We start from the raw sequence: 8,172 nt of genomic DNA on the forward strand, positions 1-8,172 counted from the left end.
TACCCAGTTGGCCACCGTGCTCTGCAGGTGAGGGCCTCCTGCAGGTATCATCTTATCAGGAGGCCCATTGTGTGCAACATAGGAAGCTGACGGTTAGTGTTGTGGTACCGATCTCTGGAATTCAGTCCCCTTAAATATTAGACAGGCACTGCCTCTGTTGTCTTTTTGACACCTACTGAAGACCTTCCTCTTCCGACAAGCCTTTTAAGTATATACCTTTTATCCCAGTCTACATGTCTGTATTGGAATTGTTTTTAAGATGTGTTTGTTTTTTAAGATTTTTAAATAGATGTCTTATTTTAAGACGTTTTAAAGATGTTTTAATTGTTTCATCACTTGTTTGCTGCCCTGAGCTCCTTTTGGGGGAAGGGTGGTGTATAAATTTAATGAGTAAATAATAATAAAAAATATAATCAGACCTGTTATTATATAACAGGAACATCGCCTTAAAATCAGTTTTCCCCAAATTCGTTATCCAAACACATTCTAATTAAATTACATCTCAATCTGCTCATTTCTTTTATGCCAGTAAGTCATACCCCCATCTCTTTCTCTCCAGCAGGATTATGACTTGCACACACACAACACACTCACTCACTTTCTTGTGAAATAATCATCAAAACACACATGCAGTTGCTCTTAACAGTTGGAATAACATACAGCAACAGTAATATTTCTCACCTCCATCTACCTCTGTCAGAGCAACAAGTACAGTTTAAGCTGCTGGTCCAGGCAGGATGGACATTGTACAACCTGTATATGAAGTTTACTCAAACTAACCATTTTACTCTCTGTAAGTATCTCATTTTGGCAGCTGAAGGTACATGACTATTTTATTCTCTGATGCCATTTTGGCACTTGTAATAATATACTGTATAAGTTTCTTTTAAACTCAAACTGGGACTCAGAGGTTCTTGATACTTCTCCCTAGCAATAAGTGTACTGTGCAACTTCCCTATAGTGTGCCTCAGTTCTGGGCCCAAAATCTCAAATACCTATGCCTCTATAGTGACATGTGTTAAAGTGGATTGTGCAATCAGGGGCATATATAGGCTGATCATTTTCAGATAAGAAGACATGTCATATTGCAGATGCATGCACATGCTCAGCTGACTGAGCTAGGAGTCACAAGTGGGGAGAATGCTTTTGCACTCAAGTCCTTCTTGTGGTCTTCCCATAAGCATCTAGTTGCTCACCTGAGAATAGGATGTTGGACTAGATGGGCCTTTGGTCTGATTCAGCAGGGCTTTTTTTATGCTCTTATGTGAAACACACAGTGACTCATACAATTTGCATAAATGCACTTTTCATAAAAGCACCAAACCTTTTACCATTTGTAGACTAAAATATATTGATCACTTTCAGATATTGGATCATGTGGTACCTTTTTCACAAGTCACTGTGAGTTAGACCATGGTCACTTGGCTGCACACATTCACTTATGTGCAAAATCACATCTCTCCCTCTAAGAACATAAGAGCCTGCTGGATCAGGCCACTGGTCCATCCAATCCAGCATCCTGTTCTCACAGTAGCCAACGAGATGCTCATGGGAAGCCCGCAAGCAGGACCTGAGTGCAACAGCACTCTCCCCTCCTGTGGCTGCCGGCAACTGGTTTTCAGAACCATACTGCCTCTGACTATGGTAGCAGAGCACAGCCATCATGGCTAGCAGCCATTGATAGCCTTATCCTCCATGAATTTGGCCGTTCACACGTTACAGTCAACGAGTGTACAGTCTGTGTACCTGGGTACAGAAGTAGCTGGGCTGTACACTCGTACATGTTATTCACATGTAACATTCAATGAGTGTACAGTCTGTTATATACACATTTGCTGCCAGGGAAAGAAAATGGCTTCAATGACACTTTTTAAATGCGCCATTGAAGCAATTCCCTTTTACTGGCAACAAGGCAAGGCGTGCTGGGTCTGTTATACTTCCTGAAACTGTTTCCTGTCAAGGGGTACATTCAATAGAAAGAGTTTTGGCAGAAAAATGAATGTAGTTTTACTCTTTTCATTTTTCCTGCAGATTCTTAAGTTTTTAAAATCAAAACCCCAACTTTTAAAAAGAAAATACTCACCTGTAACTATCATAATTATAGTTATTAAAATATTGCATTTTTCATCACCTGTTATTAGAGTATGTATGGTTTTTGATGTAGGCTTTCATGAAACAATCCTATACATGTCTATACAGTTCTATAGAGATCAATAGGACTTACGCATAGATAAATCTGTGAAAGTGCAGACCTAAATATATTGAATATTTATATATGAAAATATTTTGAGGGGGCTGCAACAAAAACAAGCTGCTTAAAAGGGTATAAACTGAAACTATCCTTCCAACATGGTACACCTGATTCTTTCTTGAGGATATCATGCGTTTTGATACACAAAACTACACTCAAAATATAAATGTGGGGAAAATTATTTATCAGTTGGGCTTTCCAGCCTACTGCTCCCACTGTAACATACTCTGTCCCCTGTGACCTCCTCTCTCCAGGAAGGCAGCTTGGCTGCCAGGAAGGAAGGGGGAAAGCAGCCTTTGCTTGCAGCCTTGCTTCTTTTTGCTTCACTAAAAGCCCTCTCATTCTCAGTAAGAGCATCAGCAGCAGTGAGGAGACGGAAGTCAGTGGTAGTAATTCCCTCTTCTTTCACCCTCAGCCTCCTTTGGTGTCTGCCATGTATTTTATACCTTTGGTGGGCCTGAAAGATGCTCTAGCACTTCAGCAAGTCCTCCCCTCTCATTTGGAGCAAGGAGGAGGTGTCATCTGCAGCGGCAATGGGGAACAGACAGTGTCCAAGGAGTGAAGACTTTTAAAAATAATAATAATTAATTTCTTTACTGTTCGCAGCCCCTTCTGGATTACTTCACACGCACCGAGGTTGGGAACCACTGATCTATGTCATAATATTTAGCTTTTGGATAGCACTTTAAATGCAGGGTGGGCAGAACGTAGATCAAAATGTATTGGTGTATCTCAGGATGACTCACAGAAGATCAGTGAGGATTTCAGACTCCTGTTTCACAATGAAAACAATAAAATCACCACCCCACCATTATACTGCTGAAATGAAGAAAGTGGGGGGGGGGGTAATCTGAGTGGATTTTTGTGTCGAATTACTGTGAGCTCAGTTCAATTTTGGAACTCCAAACAAATTCCTGGGCTAAGAATTATTTAACTCTTAAGTGCATATATTTTGTGGCTTGCTCTGGTTGGTGGATCTTGGGTTTTTGTAATAATAATAATAATAATAAAAATCAATACAAAAAACCTGAAGTCTAACCATCCTGATCTAGAGTATTAGATCCTGATCTAGTCTAACCATGAAGTCTAACCATCCGAACCATAGAGTATTTGCCACCCTGGGCTCCTGCTGTGGAAGGGCAGGATATAAATCAAATAAATAAATAAATAAATAAAACATTACAAGCCTACAAGGCAGGTTTGTGTTACCATAAAACCATGTGATGAAGCTACATCTGACAGCAGTTTCTAATGGAGGCAGCCATTAACATGTGTTTGACCATCAAGTGTGTCTAAGTTTGATGCACGACACTTGACATAAAAGGCAAGAGCTGCAGAGACGACCAAATCCACAATTTTTCTTCTTCTGAATTTCTGGATACACAGTAGAAAGGTGACATCGCTTTTTTGAGAATGCCTTCTTTGGCAATGGTTTGAAGAGTCTTACCTCTGCTATTGTAGTTTCATTCTTGCAAGCACTCCTTTGAACCATGCTACAACAACCCTGCAAGGTAGGTCTGTGCCCATACAAATGATTTAGTGCAGGGATGGGCAGAAGATAGACTGTAATCTATTGGTAGATCCCTGGGAGATTTGTAGTTAATTGGCAAGCGCTTCTGGCTTCCAGTTGTTTAATAGCAACAAAAGGACACACATCCGTTTTGAAATTTGACAACTGAAATTAAGAATATTTGTGGAAAGTAGGAATAGATGTATGTGTGGAAAGACTGTGAGCTCATCTCAGTTCTGATAACCCTGTGCTCAGCAGCTTCTCAGACACCATGTTCTTTCATACTAGACGTATGTCTTTTGCAGCTGGCTGCAGTTGGTGGTTCTTGAGGTTCTAGTAAAACGCAGGGTGTATCCCTGATTCTGCAATAGCAGTGCTCTCTCAGTAATGGCAACATTGCCACTCACTGAATGAGACAAGGTGCCTGCAAGTTCAGGGCTGGTGGCACCACCATCTTGCAGCACGTGGGCACACACCTGCAAGCTTGTGCTGCATTCCACCAAAGTACCCCCAACCTTGCCATCTCTGTGCCACTGCCATTCTCCCTCCCCCTCCCCCATGTATTACTGCTGACCTATGTCATCAAATTATTGGAAGAGTCTTGGCTACATTTCTCTTCTTGACCTTTAAGAGGAAATAGAAAGCACACAACAGAATTTACCTTACCATTGATTTCAATAGGTTTTAAAAAACCAAGAAAGAGAAGTATAGTGGGTAATTTATATTGGATTTATAGAGGTACTGTAGTGTACAAGTTCTGCAAAAGCCAGTGCGGTGTAGTGATAAGAGTACTGGGCTAGGGCCTGAGAGACCTGTATTCAAACCCTAATTCAGCCATGAAACTCACTGGGTGACTTCTGGACTAATCACCTTCTTAGCCTAAACTACCTCATAGGGCTGTTCTGAGGATATATTTGAGAGGTGCAGGACTACGTATTCCACACTGAGCTCTTTGCAAGAAAGTTGAGATGTAAAGGAAATAAGGCATTAAATAAGATTAAGGCTACAATCCTTTGTACATTACTTGAGAGTAAGCTCCACTGAACTGTGAAAGTTACTTTCGATAAACCTGCTTGGGATTATGTTGTTAAGATACAAGGGATAGCTATTACCCAAAATTTCTATTATTTATTGATAACTATCATTTCTGAGCAATGTGTTACCTAGCCATTAGTTGTGATAGCAGCTATTATTCACTACCTGCAGAGGGGGGTTGGAGCAAGTTTTGGAATCTATTTGTGGCACTATCCTGAATAGTAGGTGTACTACTCGTAACAAGCAACAATAAGAGTCACGTGATGACACATTGAACATTAAACAGACATTATAAATTATAATATTTATTGATAAATCACCTAATATTTAAAGGAAAGGATTGAATTTAGAAGTTAAAGGCTGTAATTCTATATTCACATTCACTTCAGGAGTAAGCCCCATTAAACTCAGTGGGACTCACTTCTGGGTAAACATGTGTAGGACTGGACCGTGAGCAGACACAGGGGCAAACTCCCCTCCCTTTCTCTGCCCCCCCAACTGTTTATTTTAAGAGGCTGGAATCCTAATGCTTCTTACCTGAGAGTAAGTCCCATCAAACTGAATGGAATTTACTTTAGAGTAGGCATGGGGTTAGGATTGTACTTTAACAATGTAAACAGTCCTTGCCTAGCTCTAGTTTCTCTGGCAGAACACTTGCTTCTTTTTAGGCAATCCTAACTCCACTTACCTGTGAGTAAGCCCCATTGAACTCAGTGGGATTTACTTCTGAGTAGACATTTTCCCTCCTTCCTTCCCTCAGTCACGTTGCTAGCACAAAGAAGCTCCACTCCACTTACCTGGGAGTAAGCCCCACTGAACTCAGTGGGATTTACTTCTGAGTAGACCTTTTTAAAATTCAAATGTGAATTCTCCAAAGCTTTCCCTCTCCCCCATTTTTTTCTCCTTCCTTTCCTCAAACTCAATCACTGCCAGCACACAGAAGCACTGAACTCAATGGGTCTTACTTCTGAGTAGACTTTTTAAAAATTGCAGTGAGTCCTTCAAAGCTCCCCCCCGTTTTTTGCCTCTCCCCCCCCCGTTTTTTGCCTCTCCCCCCCCCGTTTTTTGCCTCTTTCCTTCCCTCAAGCTCTTTTGTTGCTTCAGGCTGGTCTCCCTTTCCTCTTCCTTGCACTTGCCTCCATTTTATCTTTATTCTTCTTTCCCTCTCCGTGGCTCCAGCAACTGACGTTTTTCTTCAGCCCATTTCTGATTGGCTGCTGCTGCTGCTGCTGGAACAAGGCCCAGGCTGTCCCCGGGGAGAAAAACTGATTGCTCACGTTCATCTTCATGGGGCCAGCATGCAGGGAGAATCACCACATGAGCAGAAGACGGCTTTTTTCAAGGTACCTGTACACGTGGTGATTTTTGAAGTCACCAAGTGTACACTCTTTCTCATGAGCAGCTGTACCCAGGTACAGGGGGCTTGTACCTGGGTACAGAGTAACGTGTGAATACCCCTAGAGTCTAATCCTCTTTTAAAGCCATCCAGGTTGGTAGCCATGACTGCCTCTTGTGGGAGTGAATTTTGTAATTTAACTATGTGCTATGTGAAGAAGTACTTTCTTTTGTCTGTCCTGAAAGTTCAAACATTCAGCTTTATTGGATGTCCACAAGTTCTAGTGTTATGGGGGGGGAAAAACATTTCTCTATCTACTTTCTTCATCCCATGCATAATTTTATGCACTTTCTATCATTTCGCCTCTTACTCGCCTTTTCTTTAAACTAAAAAGACCCAAATGCTGCAACCTTTCCTCATAGGGGAGTCTCTCCATCCCCTTGATCATTCCAGTTGCCCTTTTCTGAACCCTTTCCAACTCACAACGCTGAAGTTGGTTCCTAGTTCCCAGTTCCTTATTTGTGTGAAATTTCAGTCACTAACAAAGAAGAAAAGTTGACAGCTACAGCAACGTCAAGCCAAATTTAAAATGCCCCTGAACCCCAAAATAAATAATGGGGTACCCTGTATGATATATCGCTGTAATCAGGAGACTCTCCCCGTCAAGACTGACAATAAATTTATAAAATCAAAATCATCAGGATTGCGATATTATCATAAATACATAATGATGTCATAAAATCATAAATCATAAGTAACTGGGGGTACACACCCCAAAATCTGCTCTGGGCCAGGACAAATCATACATCCCAGGAAAGGGGAGGGTGTCCCCTACAAGATGCCACTGCGTCCCGCCCGGCCCAGAGCCTCTACTGGGCACCAGGCACTCACGAGGGCATCTATGCAAAATCAAACTGGACAAAAACACGCAGAAAAAAATAAGTAACTGGGGATACACACCCCAAACTCTGCTCTGGGCCAGGACAAATCATATACTCCAGGAAAGGGGAGGGTGTCCCCTACGAGATTCCACTGTGTCCCGCCTGGCCCAGAGCCTCTGCTGGGTGCAGGGCACATGGGAGGGCATCTATCCAAAACCAAAGCAGACAAAAACATACAGGAAAAAATAAGTAACTGGGGGTACATGCCCCAAAATCTGCTCTGGGCCAGGACAAATCATATACCCCCGGAAAGGGGAGGGTGTCCCCTACAAGATTCCACTGCGTCCCACCCGGCCCAGTGCCTCTGCTGGGTGCAGAGCACATGGGAGGGCATCTATCCAAAATCAAACTGGACAAAAACTTACAGGAAAAAATAAGTAACTGGGGGTACACGCCCCAAAATCTGCTCTGTGCCAGGACAAATCTTATACCCCAGGAAAGGGGAGGGTGTCCCCTACGAGATGCCACTGAGTCCCGTCCGACCCAGAGCTTCTGCTGGGCACCAGACACTCACAAGGGCATCTATGCAAAATCGAACTGGACAAAAACATGCAGGAAAAAATAAGTAACTGGGGGTACATGTCCCAAAATCTGCTCTGGGCCAGGACAAATCATATACCCCAGGAAAGGGGCGGGTGTCCCCTACGAGATGCCACTGTGTCCCGCCTGGCCCAGAGCCTCTGCTGGGTGCAGGGCACATGGGAGGGCACCTATCCAAAATCAAACTGGACAAAAACTTACAGGAAAAAATAAGTAACTGGGGGTACACGCCCCAAAATCTGCTCTGGGCCAGGACAAATCATATACCCCCGGAAAGGGGAGGGTGTCCCCTACAAGATTCCACTGCGTCCCACCCGGCCCAGTGCCTCTGCTGGGTGCAGAGCACATGGGAGGGCATCTATCCAAAATCAAACTGGACAAAAACTTACAGGAAAAAATAAGTAACTGGGGGTACACGCCCCAAAATCTGCTCTGTGCCAGGACAAATCTTATACCCCAGGAAAGGGGAGGGTGTCCCCTACGAGATGCCACTGAGTCCCGTCCGGCCCAGAGCTTCTGCTGGGCACCAGACACTCACAAGGGCATCTATGCAAAATCG

This window comes from Rhineura floridana, chromosome 2 (genome assembly GCF_030035675.1).
Source record: "Rhineura floridana isolate rRhiFlo1 chromosome 2, rRhiFlo1.hap2, whole genome shotgun sequence".
In the NCBI taxonomy this organism is placed as follows: Eukaryota; Metazoa; Chordata; class Lepidosauria; order Squamata; family Rhineuridae; genus Rhineura; species Rhineura floridana.